Consider the following 22,865-nt stretch of genomic DNA (forward strand, 5'->3'; position numbering starts at 1 on the left):
GGGGGGAACCCATCCTCCTCTGGCCGACACCGGTCACCATGACAACAACAACAACAATTTAGACAGAAAGAAGAGAAAGAAAATGAAAAATATGTAATAATGTCCATCATGATGTATGCATCCGGTTAGGCAGGAGGTGGCTGGCTCAGGATGGATCGCTGGTCTCCTCATCTCATTATTCCTCAAACAGGCGGGCAGCCATGTGGAGAAATGAAACAGGGAAAATTAGCTCTGTATGAGGACATATACAGGACAGGTAAAATTATAAACATTTCCGGAGTGTGGCAGCAACTCCGGCATTTAGTTAAATTATTACAGCCTAGCTAAAAAGGCAGAACCAGAAGGTAACATAGGCTTGGGGGTATTCTGAGACAAGGGCATCCGTCCACTGCACTGTCAACAAACTTGAGTGACCACGAGCAGTGACAGGACGACAGCACCAGCGCCCCAGTCTACCATAAAACCCTTTGTCTATGAACCCCTGGATCTGTACTTTTATCTAAGGGGGATATTAATTATCAAACGCTAAACTAAATAAGTGGGTTTTCAACCTAGACTTAAAGATTGTGACTGTGTCGGAGTCCCGGACGCATTTAGGAAGATTATTCCAAAGCTGGGGGGCCTTACAAGAAAAGGCTCTTCCCCCTGCTGTTACCTTATTAATTTTTGGAACTAATAAAAGACCAGCACCCTGTGATCTTAGTGGGCGTGGGGGTTCGTAATAGGAAATAAGTTCCTGAAGGTACTCAGGAGCAAGCCCGTGCAATGCTTTATAAGTTAATAAAAGAATTTTAAAGTCAATACGGAATTTAACTGGGAGCCAATGCAGGGCTGATAGGACTGGACTGATATGCTGAAATTTTCTAGTTCTGGTCAGAACCCTGGCTGCGGCATTTTGAACTATTTGAAGTTTATTTAGATTCCTATTTGAACATCCTGACAGTAGTGCATTGCAGTAGTCTAATCTAGAGCTAACAAAGGCGTGCACCAATTTTTCCGCATCATCCTGTGATAATGCATTTCTTAATTTAGCAATGTTACGGAGATGTAGAAAAGCTATCCTAGTAGTATTATCTATGTATTTATCAAATGATAGGTCAGAGTCGAGTATGACGCCTAGGTTTTTGGCTACTGTGCCAGGTGTAATGGGGTAGCCTGCGAGATTAAGCATTAGATCTGGAATTTTCTGTTTTGAGGCCTTAGGGCCCAGAAGAAGAACTTCTGTTTTGTCCTCATTAAGTTGGAGGAAGTTTAGAGACATCCAGCATTTAATATCTTTTACACAGGCCTCAATTTTTCTTAAACCGAGTTTGTCATCAGGTTTGGCTGATATGTAAAGTTGAGTGTCATCTGCATAGCAGTGAAAATTGACACCATGTTTGTTTATAACTGTGCCCAATGGTAGCATATATAATGTAAATAATAGTGGTCCTAGAATGGAGCCTTGCGGGATCCCATATTTAACTTTTGTACGTTTGGATGGAATATTATTGAGCTCTACAAACTGATAGCGATTTGTTAAGTAAGAATGAAACCATGAAAGGGCTGTGCCAGAGACTCCAACCCAGCGTTCTAACCTTTCTAGCAAGATCCTATGATCAATTGTGTCGAAAGCTGCACTAAGATCAAGAAGCACTAACAGCGATACATAACCTTGATCTGAAGCAAGGAGGAGGTCATTTGTTACTTTAACTAATGCTGTTTCAGTACTGTGATGGGGCCTAAAACCAGATTGGAACTTTTCAAATATGTGATGCCTATGCAGATATAGGCATAATTGCTGGGCAACAGCTTTTTCTATGATCTTAGATATAAATGATGTGTTTGAAATGGGTCTATAATTAGATAGTACAGTAGGATCAAGATTTGGTTTCTTAATCAGAGGTTTAATAACTGCTAATTTACATGATTTGGGCATGTGACCTATTGTAATGGATGAGTTAACTATAGTTAGAAGAGGTTCAGTTACCGCTGGTAATACCTCTTTTAATAACTTTGATGGAACCGAGTCTAGTGTGCAGGTAGCACAATTTAAGGAAGAAATTATTTTCTCTAATTCTGATTGTGGGAGTGGATGAAAAGCATCAAGTTTTTCTCCCAGTATGCGATTTAAATCGATGTCAACCAAACCAGATGACATACCAGTTGTATTACTAATAAAAGGTTTTATATTTTGTCTAATATTCTCTATTTTATTATCAAAGAAATCTATAAATACATTACTAGTGAGGTTTACTGGAATCTGAGGTTCTGCGCCTGCTTGATTTTTTGTAAGTTTGGAAATAGCATTAAAAAGAAATCTAGGATTGTTTTTATTTTTCTCTATCAGTGAGGCTAGGTATGCTGAGCGTGCTTTAGCGAGTGCCCGTTTGTAGTCAATGATGCTATCCTTCCAGGCACAGTAGAATACTTCCAACTTAGTAGATCGCCATTTACGCTCTAATTTACGTGCTATTTGTTTTAAGTTTCTAGTTTGGTCAGTGTACCACGGAGCGAGTTTTTTAGATCTAGTCTTTTTATATTTGAGTGGAGCTACTATATCTAGAGCTGATCTGCAGGTATTCTCTATGCAGTTGGTTAGACTGTCTAACTCTCCTGGATAGGATGGCGAGTGGGCTAGAGCAGTTAAATCAGGGAGGGCTTCAATAAACTGTGTTGATGTTAATGAATTTATCGAGCGCTTCATACACTGCCGAGGAGACGGGCGGGTATTTATGTTAAGATGAATCTCAAATTTGACTAAATAGTGATCAGAGATAGCTACGGTTTGCGGGAGTATATTTATATTATCTACGTCAATACCCAACGTTAAGATTAAATCTAGGGTATGATTTTGATAGTGTGTGGGTCCTACAACGTTTTGTGTAATGCCAACAGAGTTCAATATAGAAGTAAAAGCCCTTGTCAGTGGATCCTCCGCATTATCAAAATGTATGTTAAAGTCTCCTACCATTATTATTTTGTCACTACTAACTGCTAAATTTGCTGTAAAATCTGTGAAATCTTTTAAGAAATCTGAGTAAGGCCCTGGTGGTCTATATACATTTGTTAGGGAAAATGAACTTTTATTTTCAGATGGACTAGTTACATTAATAGACAGCATCTCAAATGAATTAAAGATATCCAAGTATTTCTGATGAATTTCTAAACAATCACGATATATTATACATATTCCTCCTCCTCTGCCTGACAATCTAGGTTTATGTATATAACTATATCCCACAGGAGTGGCTTCGTTTAGAGATAAATAGTCACCAGATTGAATCCACGTTTCAGTTAGACATAAAATATCAATTTTCTGGTCAGTTATAAGTTCATTCATAAAAACTGCTTTAGAGTTGAGTGATCGAATATTAATTAATCCAATTTTCAGATCGGTCATATAGGTAATAATTGGATGTGAAGTTTGAATATTAGTTAAAAACTTAGGACGGACTATTTTCTTATGATTTAATTTAACCCGGGGCACAGACACAGTCTCAATCCTATGGGATCTTGGTGACGCCTCTAAGCAGCTCGCAGACAGACGGTTTAGCCCGTTAGTCTGCGGCCTGGTCGCGACTCTGGTTAGTCAGCAGCTCCTAGTACTACACTGCCCACTAACTAAAAGACTACGGGCTATGCTGCAAGATAACAGGGCAGCGCCATCCCGGGTGGGGTGGACACCGTCCCTGCCTAAAAGACCAGGCTTGCCCTCGAAATCTTTCCAATTATCAATAAAGCCCACTTGATTTTCGGAGCACCACTTGGACATCCAGCGGTTTAGCGACGTGAGCCTGCTGTACTGCTCATCACCGCGCCGCATTGGGATGGGGCCAGAGCAGATTACGGCATCGGACATCGTCTGGGCTAATTTAACCACCTCTTTAACATTAGCCTTAGTCACCTCTGACTGCCGCAGACGTATATCGTTGGCCCCTACATGTATAACTATCCTAGAGAATCGTTTATGGGCTAACAGTCTAAGGTTGCCACTAATGTCCGGCGCTCTGGCTCCCGGTAAACAGCTGACTGTAACCGCTGGTGCCCCTACAGGAATAGCAACTTTCACGTGTCGGACTATAGAGTCTCCTATGACCAGAGTCTCCTCAGAGGGTGTAGCACTGAGCGGGGCAAACCTGTTGGACACGTGAACCGGGGAGTGGTGCTCTGGTGGGCTAGCGCTGGCGTTAGCGGTAGCTGCAGCCCTCGCTCTCCGACTACGCCACCGAGACGTCACCCATTCGCCCCGCTGTGAGGGCTCTATCGCCGGAGTCGCGGAGGCGCTAGTTCTCCCTGGCGCGTCCACACCTACTACAGACCCTGTCTCTCTATCCCTCAATAATGAGTGGACGCGGCGCTCTAAACTTTCCACTTTCGCCACAAGAGAAGTAACTAACTGGCACCTCTCACAAATACTATCACTATTACTATCAGTGGCGAAAGGGTCTAGACTAAACATGCCACACTCCGAACAAGGAAACAAACCAACACCAGCCATGAATAAATCAAAACACTTACCGTGTCTAGCCGATTTATACAAACTTACGCTAGCTGATTTTTAGAAGCAGAAAGTTGATCAGCGGCCGGAATATTCAGCTGCCCGTCTTGACGGTGGAAGTACTATCTGTAAAAAATTATCTAGGAAGGCAAAAAATAAAGATTAGCACGTAAACAGATTAGTACACTTTAGAAAAACAATTTCAAAGTTCGCTCCGCAGCAGCGTCGGCAGGAAGCAGCAGGAAGCAGCAGGAGCAGCCAGTGACGTCAGCAGATCAGATATTATGATTTATGATAGGAAAAACTCAAAGAATCTTGGTGACCTACAGGTTTGATTCATCTGCCTTCCTAGTTAAGTCATGCGAACCATTTGCTGCAAAATTGGCTTTAGCTACATTGGCAATTCATTTTGTCTTCGTATTCCAGTGCATTGTACTGAACTGCAATATCCATCTTAGATCAACTGAGATTTTGCATTTCTCTCTTTCCCACATGCAAGTTCTGAATTTCTTGGCACACATTACTGCTTTGCATCTACTAAAAGCACTCCAGAGAAAGCTTCACTTCATACCTTCATGAGGTAGGTGTCGTTTGTACTTGTATTTTGGTGGTATTTTTGTTTTTTTTTTTGTTTGTGTGCGTTGTTTGTCTACTCTTGGAACATCCTGTGATTGGTTAGGGTAGGATTAGAGTTTAATTACGTTGGCCTCAGATTCTGGTTAATTCCAGGCTTCTTGTGCTAACCTTGTTGTTTGTTAGCTGTTGTTGGCAGTAATTAGTTGCTGCAGGTGCACTTGCCGCCATGCTCCAAGGAGTGAATTGGGGGCGGATACATTTTTTCTCCAGCTTTGTTAGTTCTTCCTCAGCCTCGCTTCTTCTTTCCTAGCCTCGTTAGCACAGTAGGTAGCGCGTCAGTCTCATAATCTGAAGGTCGTGAGTTCGACCCTCACACGGGGCAGCAGAAGCTTTTTGAAAAGATTGACGAGCCCCCAAAAGATGCTCAAACGCTCTTTCCTTATTCACTCGCATGCTGAGCACACCCCCTACCTGAAAATAGTATTGGCACATGACTCTTACAGGTCATCCCTAGTTGATTCAAGCTGTGCTTTTTCTTTTGTAAATTCGCGTGTACACAGCAAGTTGTGTTGCATCCAATTCAATTCTCTCCACTGACCGTTCAGTCAATACCTTGATGGCGTCTGTATTGACACCTCTACTGAGACATCAAGCTGCCTCTTTGGAGCATGTTCGCTCCCAGATCAAACTGCAGTGTCGTGGTGCCAACACAGAATAATGGACCACGTCGGACACTTTTCACTTTTGATTCTTTTTGATTCACTTTTGATGACACGCTTTTGAATACCTGATCACCTGGAATTGGTACCAGCTTGAAGTTAATAGTGAGTAGACTTATGGAGATTCATTTATTTGAATTTTCTTCTCAAGCCATTTGCAACTCAGAAGCAATGACACTTGTGCACTCATCATTGAGCTTGAGGAAGTCCAAGGAATTGATCTCTATGTTACTCTCGCTCCGCCGAGCTGCGATGGCCGAGAGGTTAAGGCGTTGGACTTGAAATCCAATGGGGTTTCCCCGCGCAGGTTCGACTCCTGCTTGCAGCGTGAGTGTCTTGTTGGGCGTGTGGAAAGAGAGAGTGTGCTCTCTTCCTGCTAGCCAGTTTTAAATATGCTTCTCATGCCATTTGCAACTTTGTGCTGCCAAACTTTAGCAGTCCTAACTGATCCTGAAATAGTCCCAGGAATTGAGTTACAAATGGCTGCTTCGTCGTTACAATGTGTTGGCATGGAAATGCAGTGGGGTCTCTTGCAGCGTAGAGGATTAACTTGCCTCTCTAATGTGATTTGTGATGAGACCTTATGCCACCAGTGGGGAGAGCTCGCACTCACAGGTGCTTCATCCAAAGATCTTCATGCAACATAGCGATGTCTTGTTTCAGGTAAAAGAAAAAGTGCCACATTCTTTCATGGCCGGTCACTGGTTGCTCCGCCTTGCGCTAAAAGAGGGTCTCCCCGTCGGGGAATCGAACCCCGGTCTTCCGCGTGACAGGCGGAGATACTATCCACTATACTAACGAGGACACGTGCTGTGTCTCGCAGTGATGCTGAGTCAGGTGACGTGCACTTGTCCCCTTGATTTTAAAGTACTCTGAATCATTGTGCCTGCAAGGAGGTGGTAAAAAGAACACATTGTGGTGATATTGACTCACTGTTGCCACTCCTCTTTTACCATCGTCAGTTTGTGGACTTATGATAGGAAAAACTCAAAGAATCTTGGTGACCTACAGGTTTGATTCATCTGCCTTCCTAGTTAAGTCATGCAAACCATTTGCTGCAAAATTGGCTTTAGCTACATTGGCAATTCATTTTGTCTTTGTATTCCAGTGCATTGTACCGAACTGCAATATCCATCTTAGATCAACTGAGATTTTGCATTTCTCTCTTTCCCACATGCAAGTTCTGAATTTCTTGGCACACATTACTGCTTTGCATCTACTAAAAGCACTCCAGAGAAAGCTTCACTTCATACCTTCATGAGGTAGGTGTCGTTTGTACTTGTATTTTGGTGGTATTTTTGTTTTTTTTTTGTTTGTGTGCGTTGTTTGTCTACTCTTGGAACATCCTGTGATTGGTTAGGGTAGGATTAGAGTTTAATTACGTTGGCCTCAGATTCTGGTTAATTCCAGGCTTCTTGTGCTAACCTTGTTGTTTGTTAGCTGTTGTTGGCAGTAATTAGTTGCTGCAGGTGCACTTGCCGCCATGCTCCAAGGAGTGAATTGGGGGCGGATACATTTTTTCTCCAGCTTTGTTAGTTCTTCCTCAGCCTCGCTTCTTCTTTCCTAGCCTCGTTAGCGCAGTAGGTAGCGCGTCAGTCTCATAATCTGAAGGTCGTGAGTTCGACCCTCACACGGGGCAGCAGAAGCTTTTTGAAAAGATTGACGAGCCCCCAAAAGATGCTCAAACGCTCTTTCCTTATTCACTCGCATGCTGAGCACACCCCCTACCTGAAAATAGTATTGGCACATGACTCTTACAGGTCATCCCTAGTTGATTCAAGCTGTGCTTTTTCTTTTGTAAATTCGCGTGTACACAGCAAGTTGTGTTGCATCCAATTCAATTCTCTCCACTGACCGTTCAGTCAATACCTTGATGGCGTCTGTATTGACACCTCTACTGAGACATCAAGCTGCCTCTTTGGAGCATGTTCGCTCCCAGATCAAACTGCAGTGTCGTGGTGCCAACACAGAATAATGGACCACGTCGGACACTTTTCACTTTTGATTCTTTTTGATTCACTTTTGATGACACGCTTTTGAATACCTGATCACTTGGAATTGGTACCAGCTTGAAGTTAATAGTGAGTAGACTTATGGAGATTCATTTATTTGAATTTTCTTCTCAAGCCATTTGCAACTCAGAAGCAATGACACTTGTGCACTCATCATTGAGCTTGAGGAAGTCCAAGGAATTGATCTCTATGTTACTCTCGCTCCGCCGAGCTGTGATGGCCGAGAGGTTAAGGTGTTGGACTTGAAATCCAATGGGGTTTCCCCGTGCAGGTTCGACTCCTGCTTGCAGCGTGAGTGTCTTGTTGGGCGTGTGGAAAGAGAGAGTGTGCTCTCTTCCTGCTAGCCAGTTTTAAATATGCTTCTCATGCCATTTGCAACTTTGTGCTGCCAAACTTTAGCAGTCCTAACTGATCCTGAAATAGTCCCAGGAATTGAGTTACAAATGGCTGCTTCGTCGTTACAATGTGTTGGCATGGAAATGCAGTGGGGTCTCTTGCAGCGTAGAGGATTAACTTGCCTCTCTAATGTGATTTGTGATGAGACCTTATGCCACCAGTGGGGAGAGCTCGCACTCACAGGTGCTTCATCCAAAGATCTTCATGCAACATAGTGATGTCTTGTTTCAGGTAAAAGAAAAAGTGCCACATTCTTTCATGGCCGGTCACTGGTTGCTCCGCCTTGCGCTAAAAGAGGGTCTCCCCGTCGGGGAATCGAACCCCGGTCTTCCGCGTGACAGGCGGAGATACTATCCACTATACTAACGAGGACACGTGCTGTGTCTCGCAGTGATGCTGAGTCAGGTGACGTGCACTTGTCCCCTTGATTTTAAAGTACTCTGAATCATTGTGCCTGCAAGGAGGTGGTAAAAAGAACACATTGTGGTGATATTGACTCACTGTTGCCACTCCTCTTTTACCATCGTCAGTTTGTGGACTTATGATAGGAAAAACTCAAAGAATCTTGGTGACCTACAAGTTTGATTCATCTGCCTTCCTAGTTAAGTCATGCAAACCATTTGCTGCAAAATTGGCTTTAGCTACATTGGCAATTCATTTTGTCTTCGTATTCCAGTGCATTGTACCGAACTGCAATATCCATCTTAGATCAACTGAGATTTTGCATTTCTCTCTTTCCCACATGCAAGTTCTGAATTTCTTGGCACACATTACTGCTTTGCATCTACTAAAAGCACTCCAGAGAAAGCTTCACTTCATACCTTCATGAGGTAGGTGTCGTTTGTACTTGTATTTTGGTGGTATTTTTGTTTTTTTTTTTGTTTGTGTGCGTTGTTTGTCTACTCTTGGAACATCCTGTGATTGGTTAGGGTAGGATTAGAGTTTAATTACGTTGGCCTCAGATTCTGGTTAATTCCAGGCTTCTTGTGCTAACCTTGTTGTTTGTTAGCTGTTGTTGGCAGTAATTAGTTGCTGCAGGTGCACTTGCCGCCATGCTCCAAGGAGTGAATTGGGGGCGGATACATTTTTTCTCCAGCTTTGTTAGTTCTTCCTCAGCCTCGCTTCTTCTTTCCTAGCCTCGTTAGCACAGTAGGTAGCGCGTCAGTCTCATAATCTGAAGGTCGTGAGTTCGACCCTCACACGGGGCAGCAGAAGCTTTTTGAAAAGATTGACGAGCCCCCAAAAGATGCTCAAACGCTCTTTCCTTATTCACTCGCATGCTGAGCACACCCCCTACCTGAAAATAGTATTGGCACATGACTCTTACAGGTCATCCCTAGTTGATTCAAGCTGTGCTTTTTCTTTTGTAAATTCGCGTGTACACAGCAAGTTGTGTTGCATCCAATTCAATTCTCTCCACTGACCGTTCAGTCAATACCTTGATGGCGTCTGTATTGACACCTCTACTGAGACATCAAGCTGCCTCTTTGGAGCATGTTCGCTCCCAGATCAAATTGCAGTGTCGTGGTGCCAACACAGAATAATGGACCACGTCGGACACTTTTCACTTTTGATTCTTTTTGATTCACTTTTGATGACACGCTTTTGAATACCTGATCACCTGGAATTGGTACCAGCTTGAAGTTAATAGTGAGTAGACTTATGGAGATTCATTTATTTGAATTTTCTACTCAAGCCATTTGCAACTCAGAAGCAATGACACTTGTGCACTCATCATTGAGCTTGAGGAAGTCCAAGGAATTGATCTCTATGTTACTCTCGCTCCTCCGAACTGCGATGGCCTAGAGGTTAAGGCGTTGGACTTGAAATCCAATGGGGTTTCCCCGCGCAGGTTCGACTCCTGCTTGCAGCGTGAGTGTCTTGTTGGGCGTGTGGAAAGAGAGAGTGTGCTCTCTTCCTGCTAGCCAGTTTTAAATATGCTTCTCATGCCGTTTGCAACTTTGTGCTGCCAAACTTTAGCAGTCCTAACTGATCCTGAAATAGTCCCAGGAATTGAGTTACAAATGGCTGCTTTGTCGTTACAATGTGTTGGCATGGAAATGCAGTGGGGTCTCTTGCAGCGTAGAGGATTAACTTGCCTCTCTAATGTGATTTGTGATGAGACCTTATGCCACCAGTGGGGAGAGCTTGCACTCACAGGTGCTTCATCCAAAGATCTTCATGCAACATAGCGATGTCTTGTTTCAGGTAAAAGAAAAAGTGCCACATTCTTTCATGGCTGGTCACTGGTTGCTCCGCCTTGCGCTAAAAGAGGGTCTCCCCGTCTGGGAATCGAACCCCGGTCTTCCGCGTGACAGGCAGAGATACTATCCACTATACTAACGAGGACACGTGCTGTGTCTTGCAGTGATGCTGAGTCAGGTGACGTGCACTTGTCCCCTTGATTTTAAAGTACTCTGAATCATTGTGCCTGCAAGGAGGTGGTAAAAAGAACACATTGTGGTGATATTGACTCACTGTTGCCATTCCTCTTTTACCATCGTCAGTTTGTGGACTTATGATAGGAAAAACTCAAAGAATCTTGGTGACCTACAGGTTTGATTCATCTGCCTTCCTAGTTAAGTCATGCAAACCATTTGCTGCAAAATTGGCTTTAGCTACATTGGCAATTCATTTTGTCTTTGTATTCCAGTGCATTGTACCGAACTGCAATATCCATCTTAGATCAACTGAGATTTTGCATTTCTCTCTTTCCCACATGCAAGTTCTGAATTTCTTGGCACACATTACTGCTTTGCATCTACTAAAAGCACTCCAGAGAAAGCTTCACTTCATACCTTCATGAGGTAGCTGTCGTTTGTACTTGTATTTTGGTGGTATTTTTGTTTTTTTTGTTTGTGTGCGTTGTTTGTCTACTCTTGGAACATCCTGTGATTGGTTAGGGTAGGATTAGAGTTTAATTACGTTGGCCTCAGATTCTGGTTAATTCCAGGCTTCTTGTGCTAAGCTTGTTGTTTGTTAGCTGTTGTTGGCAGTAATTAGTTGCTGCAGGTGCACTTGCCGCCATGCTCCAAGGAGTGAATTGGGGGCGGATACATTTTTTCTCCAGCTTTGTTAGTTCTTCCTCAGCCTCGCTTCTTCTTTCCTAGCCTCGTTAGCGCAGTAGGTAGCGCGTCAGTCTCATAATCTGAAGGTCGTGAGTTCGACCCTCACACGGGGCAGCAGAAGCTTTTTGAAAAGATTGACGAGCCCCCAAAAGATGCTCAAACGCTCTTTCCTTATTCACTCGCATGCTGAGCACACCCCCTACCTAAAAATAGTATTGGCACATGACTCTTACAGGTCATCCCTAGTTGATTCAAGCTGTGCTTTTTCTTTTGTAAATTCGCGTGTACACAGCAAGTTGTGTTGCATCCAATTCAATTCTCTCCACTGACCGTTCAGTCAATACCTTGATGGCGTCTGTATTGACACCTCTACTGAGACATCAAGCTGCCTCTTTGGAGCATGTTCGCTCCCAGATCAAACTGCAGTGTCGTGGTGCCAACACAGAATAATGGACCACGTCGGACACTTTTCACTTTTGATTCTTTTTGATTCACTTTTGATGACACGCTTTTGAATACCTGATCACCTGGAATTGGTACCAGCTTGAAGTTAATAGTGAGTAGACTTATGGAGATTCATTTATTTGAATTTTCTTCTCAAGCCATTTGCAACTCAGAAGCAATGACACTTGTGCACTCATCATTGAGCTTGAGGAAGTCCAAGGAATTGATCTCTATGTTACTCTCGCTCCGCCGAGCTGCGATGGCCGAGAGGTTAAGGCGTTGGACTTGAAATCCAATGGGGTTTCCCCGCGCAGGTTCGACTCCTGCTTGCAGCGTGAGTGTCTTGTTGGGCGTGTGGAAAGAGAGAGTGTGCTCTCTTCCTGCTAGCCAGTTTTAAATATGCTTCTCATGCCATTTGCAACTTTGTGCTGCCAAACTTTAGCAGTCCTAACTGATCCTGAAATAGTCCCAGGAATTGAGTTACAAATGGCTGCTTCGTCGTTACAATGTGTTGGCATGGAAATGCAGTGGGGTCTCTTGCAGCTTAGAGGATTAACTTGCCTCTCTAATGTGATTTGTGATGAGACCTTATGCCACCAGTGGGGAGAGCTTGCACTCACAGGTGCTTCATCCAAAGATCTTCATGCAACATAGTGATGTCTTGTTTCAGGTAAAAGAAAAAGTGCCACATTCTTTCATGGCCGGTCACTGGTTGCTCCGCCTTGCGCTAAAAGAGGGTCTCCCCGTCGGGGAATCGAACCCCGGTCTTCCGCGTGACAGGCGGAGATACTATCCACTATACTAACGAGGACACGTGCTGTGTCTCGCAGTGATGCTGAGTCAGGTGACGTGCACTTGTCCCCTTGATTTTAAAGTACTCTGAATCATTGTGCCTGCAAGGAGGTGGTAAAAAGAACACATTGTGGTGATATTGACTCACTGTTGCCACTCCTCTTTTACCATCGTCAGTTTGTGGACTTATGATAGGAAAAACTCAAAGAATCTTGGTGACCTACAGGTTTGATTCATCTGCCTTCCTAGTTAAGTCATGCAAACCATTTGCTGCAAAATTGGCTTTAGCTACATTGGCAATTCATTTTGTCTTTGTATTCCAGTGCATTGTACCGAACTGCAATATCCATCTTAGATCAACTGAGATTTTGCATTTCTCTCTTTCCCACATGCAAGTTCTGAATTTCTTGGCACACATTACTGCTTTGCATCTACTAAAAGCACTCCAGAGAAAGCTTCACTTCATACCTTCATGAGGTAGGTGTCGTTTGTACTTGTATTTTGGTGGTATTTTTGTTTTTTTTTTGTTTGTGTGCGTTGTTTGTCTACTCTTGGAACATCCTGTGATTGGTTAGGGTAGGATTAGAGTTTAATTACGTTGGCCTCAGATTCTGGTTAATTCCAGGCTTCTTGTGCTAACCTTGTTGTTTGTTAGCTGTTGTTGGCAGTAATTAGTTGCTGCAGGTGCACTTGCCGCCATGCTCCAAGGAGTGAATTGGGGGCGGATACATTTTTTCTCCAGCTTTGTTAGTTCTTCCTCAGCCTCGCTTCTTCTTTCCTAGCCTCGTTAGCGCAGTAGGTAGCGCGTCAGTCTCATAATCTGAAGGTCGTGAGTTCGACCCTCACACGGGGCAGCAGAAGCTTTTTGAAAAGATTGACGAGCCCCCAAAAGATGCTCAAACGCTCTTTCCTTATTCACTCGCATGCTGAGCACACCCCCTACCTGAAAATAGTATTGGCACATGACTCTTACAGGTCATCCCTAGTTGATTCAAGCTGTGCTTTTTCTTTTGTAAATTCGCGTGTACACAGCAAGTTGTGTTGCATCCAATTCAATTCTCTCCACTGACCGTTCAGTCAATACCTTGATGGCGTCTGTATTGACACCTCTACTGAGACATCAAGCTGCCTCTTTGGAGCATGTTCGCTCCCAGATCAAACTGCAGTGTCGTGGTGCCAACACAGAATAATGGACCACGTCGGACACTTTTCACTTTTGATTCTTTTTGATTCACTTTTGATGACACGCTTTTGAATACCTGATCACTTGGAATTGGTACCAGCTTGAAGTTAATAGTGAGTAGACTTATGGAGATTCATTTATTTGAATTTTCTTCTCAAGCCATTTGCAACTCAGAAGCAATGACACTTGTGCACTCATCATTGAGCTTGAGGAAGTCCAAGGAATTGATCTCTATGTTACTCTCGCTCCGCCGAGCTGTGATGGCCGAGAGGTTAAGGCGTTGGACTTGAAATCCAATGGGGTTTCCCCGCGCAGGTTCGACTCCTGCTTGCAGCGTGAGTGTCTTGTTGGGCGTGTGGAAAGAGAGAGTGTGCTCTCTTCCTGCTAGCCAGTTTTAAATATGCTTCTCATGCCATTTGCAACTTTGTGCTGCCAAACTTTAGCAGTCCTAACTGATCCTGAAATAGTCCCAGGAATTGAGTTACAAATGGCTGCTTCGTCGTTACAATGTGTTGGCATGGAAATGCAGTGGGGTCTCTTGCAGCGTAGAGGATTAACTTGCCTCTCTAATGTGATTTGTGATGAGACCTTATGCCACCAGTGGGGAGAGCTCGCACTCACAGGTGCTTCATCCAAAGATCTTCATGCAACATAGTGATGTCTTGTTTCAGGTAAAAGAAAAAGTGCCACATTCTTTCATGGCCGGTCACTGGTTGCTCCGCCTTGCGCTAAAAGAGGGTCTCCCCGTCGGGGAATCGAACCCCGGTCTTCCGCGTGACAGGCGGAGATACTATCCACTATACTAACGAGGACACGTGCTGTGTCTCGCAGTGATGCTGAGTCAGGTGACGTGCACTTGTCCCCTTGATTTTAAAGTACTCTGAATCATTGTGCCTGCAAGGAGGTGGTAAAAAGAACACATTGTGGTGATATTGACTCACTGTTGCCACTCCTCTTTTACCATCGTCAGTTTGTGGACTTATGATAGGAAAAACTCAAAGAATCTTGGTGACCTACAAGTTTGATTCATCTGCCTTCCTAGTTAAGTCATGCAAACCATTTGCTGCAAAATTGGCTTTAGCTACATTGGCAATTCATTTTGTCTTCGTATTCCAGTGCATTGTACCGAACTGCAATATCCATCTTAGATCAACTGAGATTTTGCATTTCTCTCTTTCCCACATGCAAGTTCTGAATTTCTTGGCACACATTACTGCTTTGCATCTACTAAAAGCACTCCAGAGAAAGCTTCACTTCATACCTTCATGAGGTAGGTGTCGTTTGTACTTGTATTTTGGTGGTATTTTTGTTTTTTTTTTTGTTTGTGTGCGTTGTTTGTCTACTCTTGGAACATCCTGTGATTGGTTAGGGTAGGATTAGAGTTTAATTACGTTGGCCTCAGATTCTGGTTAATTCCAGGCTTCTTGTGCTAACCTTGTTGTTTGTTAGCTGTTGTTGGCAGTAATTAGTTGCTGCAGGTGCACTTGCCGCCATGCTCCAAGGAGTGAATTGGGGGCGGATACATTTTTTCTCCAGCTTTGTTAGTTCTTCCTCAGCCTCGCTTCTTCTTTCCTAGCCTCGTTAGCACAGTAGGTAGCGCGTCAGTCTCATAATCTGAAGGTCGTGAGTTCGACCCTCACACGGGGCAGCAGAAGCTTTTTGAAAAGATTGACGAGCCCCCAAAAGATGCTCAAACGCTCTTTCCTTATTCACTCGCATGCTGAGCACACCCCCTACCTGAAAATAGTATTGGCACATGACTCTTACAGGTCATCCCTAGTTGATTCAAGCTGTGCTTTTTCTTTTGTAAATTCGCGTGTACACAGCAAGTTGTGTTGCATCCAATTCAATTCTCTCCACTGACCGTTCAGTCAATACCTTGATGGCGTCTGTATTGACACCTCTACTGAGACATCAAGCTGCCTCTTTGGAGCATGTTCGCTCCCAGATCAAACTGCAGTGTCGTGGTGCCAACACAGAATAATGGACCACGTCGGACACTTTTCACTTTTGATTCTTTTTGATTCACTTTTGATGACACGCTTTTGAATACCTGATCACCTGGAATTGGTACCAGCTTGAAGTTAATAGTGAGTAGACTTATGGAGATTCATTTATTTGAATTTTCTTCTCAAGCCATTTGCAACTCAGAAGCAATGACACTTGTGCACTCATCATTGAGCTTGAGGAAGTCCAAGGAATTGATCTCTATGTTACTCTCGCTCCGCCGAGCTGCGATGGCCGAGAGGTTAAGGCGTTGGACTTGAAATCCAATGGGGTTTCCCCGCGCAGGTTCGACTCCTGCTTGCAGCGTGAGTGTCTTGTTGGGCGTGTGGAAAGAGAGAGTGTGCTCTCTTCCTGCTAGCCAGTTTTAAATATGCTTCTCATGCCATTTGCAACTTTGTGCTGCCAAACTTTAGCAGTCCTAACTGATCCTGAAATAGTCCCAGGAATTGAGTTACAAATGGCTGCTTTGTCGTTACAATGTGTTGGCATGGAAATGCAGTGGGGTCTCTTGCAGCGTAGAGGATTAACTTGCCTCTCTAATGTGATTTGTGATGAGACCTTATGCCACCAGTGGGGAGAGCTTGCACTCACAGGTGCTTCATCCAAAGATCTTCATGCAACATAGCGATGTCTTGTTTCAGGTAAAAGAAAAAGTGCCACATTCTTTCATGGCTGGTCACTGGTTGCTCCGCCTTGCGCTAAAAGAGGGTCTCCCCGTCTGGGAATCGAACCCCGGTCTTCCGCGTGACAGGCGGAGATACTATCCACTATACTAACGAGGACACGTGCTGTGTCTTGCAGTGATGCTGAGTCAGGTGACGTGCACTTGTCCCCTTGATTTTAAAGTACTCTGAATCATTGTGCCTGCAAGGAGGTGGTAAAAAGAACACATTGTGGTGATATTGACTCACTGTTGCCATTCCTCTTTTACCATCGTCAGTTTGTGGACTTATGATAGGAAAAACTCAAAGAATCTTGGTGACCTACAGGTTTGATTCATCTGCCTTCCTAGTTAAGTCATGCAAACCATTTGCTGCAAAATTGGCTTTAGCTACATTGGCAATTCATTTTGTCTTTGTATTCCAGTGCATTGTACCGAACTGCAATATCCATCTTAGATCAACTGAGATTTTGCATTTCTCTCTTTCCCACATGCAAGTTCTGAATTTCTTGGCACACATTACTGCTTTGCATCTACTAAAAGCACTCCAGAGAAAGCTTCACTTCATACCTTCATGAGGTAGGTGTCGTTTGTACTTGTATTTTGGTGGTATTTTTGTTTTTTTTTTGTTTGTGTGCGTTGTTTGTCTACTCTTGGAACATCCTGTGATTGGTTAGGGTAGGATTAGAGTTTAATTACGTTGGCCTCAGATTCTGGTTAATTCCAGGCTTCTTGTGCTAACCTTGTTGTTTGTTAGCTGTTGTTGGCAGTAATTAGTTGCTGCAGGTGCACTTGCCGCCATGCTCCAAGGAGTGAATTGGGGGCGGATACATTTTTTCTCCAGCTTTGTTAGTTCTTCCTCAGCCTCGCTTCTTCTTTCCTAGCCTCGTTAGCGCAGTAGGTAGCGCGTCAGTCTCATAATCTGAAGGTCGTGAGTTCGACCCTCACACGGGGCAGCAGAAGCTTTTTGAAAAGATTGACGAGCCCCCAAAAGATGCTCAAACGCTCTTTCCTTATTCACTCGCATGCTGAGCACACCCCCTACCCTGAAAATAGTATTGGCACATGACTCTTACAGGTCATCCCTAGTTGATTCAAGCTGTGCTTTTTCTTTTGTAAATTCGCGTGTACACAGCAAGTTGTGTTGCATCCAATTCAATTCTCTCCACTGACCGTTCAGTCAATACCTTGATGGCGTCTGTATTGACACCTCTACTGAGACATCAAGCTGCCTCTTTGGAGCATGTTTGCTCCCAGATCAAACTGCAGTGTCGTGGTGCCAACACAGAATAATGGACCACGTCGGACACTTTTCACTTTTGATTCTTTTTGATTCACTTTTGATGACACGCTTTTGAATACCTGATCACCTGGAATTGGTACCAGCTTGAAGTTAATAGTGAGTAGACTTATGGAGATTCATTTATTTGAATTTTCTTCTCAAGCCATTTGCAACTCAGAAGCAATGACACTTGTGCACTCATCATTGAGCTTGAGGAAGTCCAAGGAATTGATCTCTATGTTACTCTCGCTCCGCCGAGCTGCGATGGCCGAGAGGTTAAGGCGTTGGACTTGAAATCCAATGGGGTTTCCCCGCGCAGGTTCGACTCCTGCTTGCAGCGTGAGTGTCTTGTTGGGCGTGTGGAAAGAGAGAGTGTGCTCTCTTCCTGCTAGCCAGTTTTAAATATGCTTCTCATGCCATTTGCAACTTTGTGCTGCCAAACTTTAGCAGTCCTAACTGATCCTGAAATAGTCCCAGGAATTGAGTTACAAATGGCTGCTTTGTCGTTACAATGTGTTGGCATGGAAATGCAGTGGGGTCTCTTGCAGCGTAGAGGATTAACTTGCCTCTCTAATGTGATTTGTGATGAGACCTTATGCCACCAGTGGGGAGAGCTTGCACTCACAGGTGCTTCATCCAAAGATCTTCATGCAACATAGCGATGTCTTGTTTCAGGTAAAAGAAAAAGTGCCACATTCTTTCATGGCTGGTCACTGGTTGCTCCGCCTTGCGCTAAAAGAGGGTCTCCCCGTCGGGGAATCGAACCCCGGTCTTCCGCGTGACAGGCGGAGATACTATCCACTATACTAACGAGGACACGTGCTGTGTCTTGCAGTGATGCTGAGTCAGGTGACGTGCACTTGTCCCCTTGATTTTAAAGTACTCTGAATCATTGTGCCTGCAAGGAGGTGGTAAAAAGAACACATTGTGGTGATATTGACTCACTGTTGCCATTCCTCTTTTACCATCGTCAGTTTGTGGACTTATGATAGGAAAAACTCAAAGAATCTTGGTGACCTACAGGTTTGATTCATCTGCCTTCCTAGTTAAGTCATGCAAACCATTTGCTGCAAAATTGGCTTTAGCTACATTGGCAATTCATTTTGTCTTTGTATTCCAGTGCATTGTACCGAACTGCAATATCCATCTTAGATCAACTGAGATTTTGCATTTCTCTCTTTCCCACATGCAAGTTCTGAATTTCTTGGCACACATTACTGCTTTGCATCTACTAAAAGCACTCCAGAGAAAGCTTCACTTCATACCTTCATGAGGTAGGTGTCGTTTGTACTTGTATTTTGGTGGTATTTTTGTTTTTTTTTTGTTTGTGTGCGTTGTTTGTCTACTCTTGGAACATCCTGTGATTGGTTAGGGTAGGATTAGAGTTTAATTACGTTGGCCTCAGATTCTGGTTAATTCCAGGCTTCTTGTGCTAACCTTGTTGTTTGTTAGCTGTTGTTGGCAGTAATTAGTTGCTGCAGGTGCACTTGCCGCCATGCTCCAAGGAGTGAATTGGGGGCGGATACATTTTTTCTCCAGCTTTGTTAGTTCTTCCTCAGCCTCGCTTCTTCTTTCCTAGCCTCGTTAGCGCAGTAGGTAGCGCGTCAGTCTCATAATCTGAAGGTCGTGAGTTCGACCCTCACACGGGGTAGCAGAAGCTTTTTGAAAAGATTGACGAGCCCCCAAAAGATGCTCAAACGCTCTTTCCTTATTCACTCGCATGCTGAGCACACCCCCTACCTGAAAATAGTATTGGCACATGACTCTTACAGGTCATCCCTAGTTGATTCAAGCTGTGCTTTTTCTTTTGTAAATTCGCGTGTACACAGCAAGTTGTGTTGCATCCAATTCAATTCTCTCCACTGACCGTTCAGTCAATACCTTGATGGCATCTGTATTGACACCTCTACTGAGACATCAAGCTGCCTCTTTGGAGCATGTTCGCTCCCAGATCAAACTGCAGTGTCGTGGTGCCAACACAGAATAATGGACCACGTCGGACACTTTTCACTTTTGATTCTTTTTGATTCACTTTTGATGACACGCTTTTGAATACCTGATCACCTGGAATTGGTACCAGCTTGAAGTTAATAGTGAGTAGACTTATGGAGATTCATTTATTTGAATTTTCTACTCAAGCCATTTGCAACTCAGAAGCAATGACACTTGTGCACTCATCATTGAGCTTGAGGAAGTCCAAGGAATTGATCTCTATGTTACTCTCGCTCCTCCGAACTGCGATGGCCTAGAGGTTAAGGCGTTGGACTTGAAATCCAATGGGGTTTCCCCGCGCAGGTTCGACTCCTGCTTGCAGCGTGAGTGTCTTGTTGGGCGTGTGGAAAGAGAGAGTGTGCTCTCTTCCTGCTAGCCAGTTTTAAATATGCTTCTCATGCCATTTGCAACTTTGTGCTGCCAAACTTTAGCAGTCCTAACTGATCCTGAAATAGTCCCAGGAATTGAGTTACAAATGGCTGCTTCGTCGTTACAATGTGTTGGCATGGAAATGCAGTGGGGTCTCTTGCAGCTTAGAGGATTAACTTGCCTCTCTAATGTGATTTGTGATGAGACCTTATGCCACCAGTGGGGAGAGCTTGCACTCACAGGTGCTTCATCCAAAGATCTTCATGCAACATAGTGATGTCTTGTTTCAGGTAAAAGAAAAAGTGCCACATTCTTTCATGGCCGGTCACTGGTTGCTCCGCCTTGCGCTAAAAGAGGGTCTCCCCGTCGGGGAATCGAACCCCGGTCTTCCGCGTGACAGGCGGAGATACTATCCACTATACTAACGAGGACACGTGCTGTGTCTCGCAGTGATGCTGAGTCAGGTGACGTGCACTTGTCCCCTTGATTTTAAAGTACTCTGAATCATTGTGCCTGCAAGGAGGTGGTAAAAAGAACACATTGTGGTGATATTGACTCACTGTTGCCACTCCTCTTTTACCATCGTCAGTTTGTGGACTTATGATAGGAAAAACTCAAAGAATCTTGGTGACCTACAAGTTTGATTCATCTGCCTTCCTAGTTAAAACCATTTGCTGCAAAATTGGCTTTAGCTACATTGGCAATTCATTTTGTCTTCGTATTCCAGTGCATTGTAGCGAACTGCAATATCCATCTTAGATCAACTGAGATTTTGCATTTCTCTCTTTCCCACATGCAAGTTCTGAATTTCTTGGCACACATTACTGCTTTGCATCTACTAAAAGCACTCCAGAGAAAGCTTCACTTCATACCTTCATGAGGTAGGTGTCGTTTGTACTTGTATTTTGGTGGTATTTTTGTTTTTTTTTTTGTTTGTGTGCGTTGTTTGTCTACTCTTGGAACATCCTGTGATTGGTTAGGTTAGGATTAGAGTTTAATTACGTTGGCCTCAGATTCTGGTTAATTCCAGGCTTCTTGTGCTAACCTTGTTGTTTGTTAGCTGTTGTTGGCAGTAATTAGTTGCTGCAGGTGCACTTGCCGCCATGCTCCAAGGAGTGAATTGGGGGCGGATACATTTTTTCTCCAGCTTTGTTAGTTCTTCCTCAGCCTCGCTTCTTCTTTCCTAGCCTCGTTAGCGCAGTAGGTAGCGCGTCAGTCTCATAATCTGAAGGTCGTGAGTTCGACCCTCACACGGGGCAGCAGAAGCTTTTTGAAAAGATTGACGAGCCCCCAAAAGATGCTCAAACGCTCTTTCCTTATTCACTCGCATGCTGAGCACACCCCCTACCTGAAAATAGTATTGGCACATGACTCTTACAGGTCATCCCTAGTTGATTCAAGCTGTGCTTTTTCTTTTGTAAATTCGCGTGTACACAGCAAGTTGTGTTGCATCCAATTCAATTCTCTCCACTGACCGTTCAGTCAATACCTTGATGGCGTCTGTATTGACACCTCTACTGAGACATCAAGCTGCCTCTTTGGAGCATGTTCGCTCCCAGATCAAATTGCAGTGTCGTGGTGCCAACACAGAATAATGGACCACGTCGGACACTTTTCACTTTTGATTCTTTTTGATTCACTTTTGATGACACGCTTTTGAATACCTGATCACCTGGAATTGGTACCAGCTTGAAGTTAATAGTGAGTAGACTTATGGAGATTCATTTATTTGAATTTTCTACTCAAGCCATTTGCAACTCAGAAGCAATGACACTTGTGCACTCATCATTGAGCTTGAGGAAGTCCAAGGAATTGATCTCTATGTTACTCTCGCTCCTCCGAACTGCGATGGCCTAGAGGTTAAGGCGTTGGACTTGAAATCCAATGGGGTTTCCCCGCGCAGGTTCGACTCCTGCTTGCAGCGTGAGTGTCTTGTTGGGAGTGTGGAAAGAGAGAGTGTGCTCTCTTCCTGCTAGCCAGTTTTAAATATGCTTCTCATGCCATTTGCAACTTTGTGCTGCCAAACTTTAGCAGTCCTAACTGATCCTGAAATAGTCCCAGGAATTGAGTTACAAATGGCTGCTTTGTCGTTACAATGTGTTGGCATGGAAATGCAGTGGGGTCTCTTGCAGCGTAGAGGATTAACTTGCCTCTCTAATGTGATTTGTGATGAGACCTTATGCCACCAGTGGGGAGAGCTTGCACTCACAGGTGCTTCATCCAAAGATCTTCATGCAACATAGCGATGTCTTGTTTCAGGTAAAAGAAAAAGTGCCACATTCTTTCATGGCTGGTCACTGGTTGCTCCGCCTTGCGCTAAAAGAGGGTCTCCCCGTCTGGGAATCGCACCCCGGTCTTCCGCGTGACAGGCGGAGATACTATCCACTATACTAACGAGGACACGTGCTGTGTCTTGCAGTGATGCTGAGTCAGGTGACGTGCACTTGTCCCCTTGATTTTAAAGTACTCTGAATCATTGTGCCTGCAAGGAGGTGGTAAAAAGAACACATTGTGGTGATATTGACTCACTGTTGCCATTCCTCTTTTACCATCGTCAGTTTGTGGACTTATGATAGGAAAAACTCAAAGAATCTTGGTGACCTACAGGTTTGATTCATCTGCCTTCCTAGTTAAGTCATGCAAACCATTTGCTGCAAAATTGGCTTTAGCTACATTGGCAATTCATTTTGTCTTTGTATTCCAGTGCATTGTACCGAACTGCAATATCCATCTTAGATCAACTGAGATTTTGCATTTCTCTCTTTCCCACATGCAAGTTCTGAATTTCTTGGCACACATTACTGCTTTGCATCTACTAAAAGCACTCCAGAGAAAGCTTCACTTCATACCTTCATGAGGTAGGTGTCGTTTGTACTTGTATTTT

At 44.0% G+C, this 22,865-nt stretch overlaps 24 non-coding genes across 24 annotated transcripts; 18 read left to right on the top strand and 6 right to left on the bottom strand.

Annotated features, from left to right (window-relative positions):
• Positions 1–5,365: 5,365 nt before the first annotated feature.
• On the top strand, positions 5,366–5,438 carry trnam-cau (transfer RNA methionine (anticodon CAU)). Its single transcript has one exon. It is a non-coding gene; the product is annotated as a tRNA-Met (tRNA).
• A 583-nt stretch (positions 5,439–6,021) lies between these two features.
• On the top strand, positions 6,022–6,103 carry trnas-uga (transfer RNA serine (anticodon UGA)). The gene has a single exon. It is a non-coding gene; the product is annotated as a tRNA-Ser (tRNA).
• A 404-nt stretch (positions 6,104–6,507) lies between these two features.
• Positions 6,508–6,579, bottom strand: trnad-guc (transfer RNA aspartic acid (anticodon GUC)). The gene has a single exon. It is a non-coding gene; the product is annotated as a tRNA-Asp (tRNA).
• A 762-nt stretch (positions 6,580–7,341) lies between these two features.
• trnam-cau (transfer RNA methionine (anticodon CAU)) lies at positions 7,342–7,414 on the top strand. Its single transcript has one exon. It is a non-coding gene; the product is annotated as a tRNA-Met (tRNA).
• A 583-nt stretch (positions 7,415–7,997) lies between these two features.
• trnas-uga (transfer RNA serine (anticodon UGA)) lies at positions 7,998–8,079 on the top strand. Its single transcript has one exon. It is a non-coding gene; the product is annotated as a tRNA-Ser (tRNA).
• Positions 8,080–8,483: 404 nt separating this feature from the next.
• Positions 8,484–8,555, bottom strand: trnad-guc (transfer RNA aspartic acid (anticodon GUC)). The gene has a single exon. It is a non-coding gene; the product is annotated as a tRNA-Asp (tRNA).
• A 763-nt stretch (positions 8,556–9,318) lies between these two features.
• trnam-cau (transfer RNA methionine (anticodon CAU)) lies at positions 9,319–9,391 on the top strand. Its single transcript has one exon. It is a non-coding gene; the product is annotated as a tRNA-Met (tRNA).
• A 583-nt stretch (positions 9,392–9,974) lies between these two features.
• trnas-uga (transfer RNA serine (anticodon UGA)) lies at positions 9,975–10,056 on the top strand. The gene has a single exon. It is a non-coding gene; the product is annotated as a tRNA-Ser (tRNA).
• A 1,236-nt stretch (positions 10,057–11,292) lies between these two features.
• On the top strand, positions 11,293–11,365 carry trnam-cau (transfer RNA methionine (anticodon CAU)). The gene has a single exon. It is a non-coding gene; the product is annotated as a tRNA-Met (tRNA).
• Positions 11,366–11,948: 583 nt separating this feature from the next.
• Positions 11,949–12,030, top strand: trnas-uga (transfer RNA serine (anticodon UGA)). Its single transcript has one exon. It is a non-coding gene; the product is annotated as a tRNA-Ser (tRNA).
• A 404-nt stretch (positions 12,031–12,434) lies between these two features.
• Positions 12,435–12,506, bottom strand: trnad-guc (transfer RNA aspartic acid (anticodon GUC)). The gene has a single exon. It is a non-coding gene; the product is annotated as a tRNA-Asp (tRNA).
• Positions 12,507–13,268: 762 nt separating this feature from the next.
• Positions 13,269–13,341, top strand: trnam-cau (transfer RNA methionine (anticodon CAU)). The gene has a single exon. It is a non-coding gene; the product is annotated as a tRNA-Met (tRNA).
• A 583-nt stretch (positions 13,342–13,924) lies between these two features.
• Positions 13,925–14,006, top strand: trnas-uga (transfer RNA serine (anticodon UGA)). Its single transcript has one exon. It is a non-coding gene; the product is annotated as a tRNA-Ser (tRNA).
• Positions 14,007–14,410: 404 nt separating this feature from the next.
• trnad-guc (transfer RNA aspartic acid (anticodon GUC)) lies at positions 14,411–14,482 on the bottom strand. Its single transcript has one exon. It is a non-coding gene; the product is annotated as a tRNA-Asp (tRNA).
• Positions 14,483–15,245: 763 nt separating this feature from the next.
• trnam-cau (transfer RNA methionine (anticodon CAU)) lies at positions 15,246–15,318 on the top strand. The gene has a single exon. It is a non-coding gene; the product is annotated as a tRNA-Met (tRNA).
• Positions 15,319–15,901: 583 nt separating this feature from the next.
• trnas-uga (transfer RNA serine (anticodon UGA)) lies at positions 15,902–15,983 on the top strand. The gene has a single exon. It is a non-coding gene; the product is annotated as a tRNA-Ser (tRNA).
• A 1,238-nt stretch (positions 15,984–17,221) lies between these two features.
• On the top strand, positions 17,222–17,294 carry trnam-cau (transfer RNA methionine (anticodon CAU)). The gene has a single exon. It is a non-coding gene; the product is annotated as a tRNA-Met (tRNA).
• Positions 17,295–17,878: 584 nt separating this feature from the next.
• On the top strand, positions 17,879–17,960 carry trnas-uga (transfer RNA serine (anticodon UGA)). Its single transcript has one exon. It is a non-coding gene; the product is annotated as a tRNA-Ser (tRNA).
• Positions 17,961–18,364: 404 nt separating this feature from the next.
• Positions 18,365–18,436, bottom strand: trnad-guc (transfer RNA aspartic acid (anticodon GUC)). Its single transcript has one exon. It is a non-coding gene; the product is annotated as a tRNA-Asp (tRNA).
• Positions 18,437–19,198: 762 nt separating this feature from the next.
• Positions 19,199–19,271, top strand: trnam-cau (transfer RNA methionine (anticodon CAU)). Its single transcript has one exon. It is a non-coding gene; the product is annotated as a tRNA-Met (tRNA).
• A 583-nt stretch (positions 19,272–19,854) lies between these two features.
• On the top strand, positions 19,855–19,936 carry trnas-uga (transfer RNA serine (anticodon UGA)). Its single transcript has one exon. It is a non-coding gene; the product is annotated as a tRNA-Ser (tRNA).
• Positions 19,937–20,340: 404 nt separating this feature from the next.
• On the bottom strand, positions 20,341–20,412 carry trnad-guc (transfer RNA aspartic acid (anticodon GUC)). Its single transcript has one exon. It is a non-coding gene; the product is annotated as a tRNA-Asp (tRNA).
• Positions 20,413–21,167: 755 nt separating this feature from the next.
• trnam-cau (transfer RNA methionine (anticodon CAU)) lies at positions 21,168–21,240 on the top strand. The gene has a single exon. It is a non-coding gene; the product is annotated as a tRNA-Met (tRNA).
• A 583-nt stretch (positions 21,241–21,823) lies between these two features.
• On the top strand, positions 21,824–21,905 carry trnas-uga (transfer RNA serine (anticodon UGA)). Its single transcript has one exon. It is a non-coding gene; the product is annotated as a tRNA-Ser (tRNA).
• Positions 21,906–22,865: the final 960 nt, after the last annotated feature.

The sequence above is a fragment of the Brachyhypopomus gauderio genome, unplaced genomic scaffold, assembly GCF_052324685.1.
Source record: "Brachyhypopomus gauderio isolate BG-103 unplaced genomic scaffold, BGAUD_0.2 sc220, whole genome shotgun sequence".
Taxonomy (NCBI): domain Eukaryota; kingdom Metazoa; phylum Chordata; class Actinopteri; order Gymnotiformes; family Hypopomidae; genus Brachyhypopomus; species Brachyhypopomus gauderio.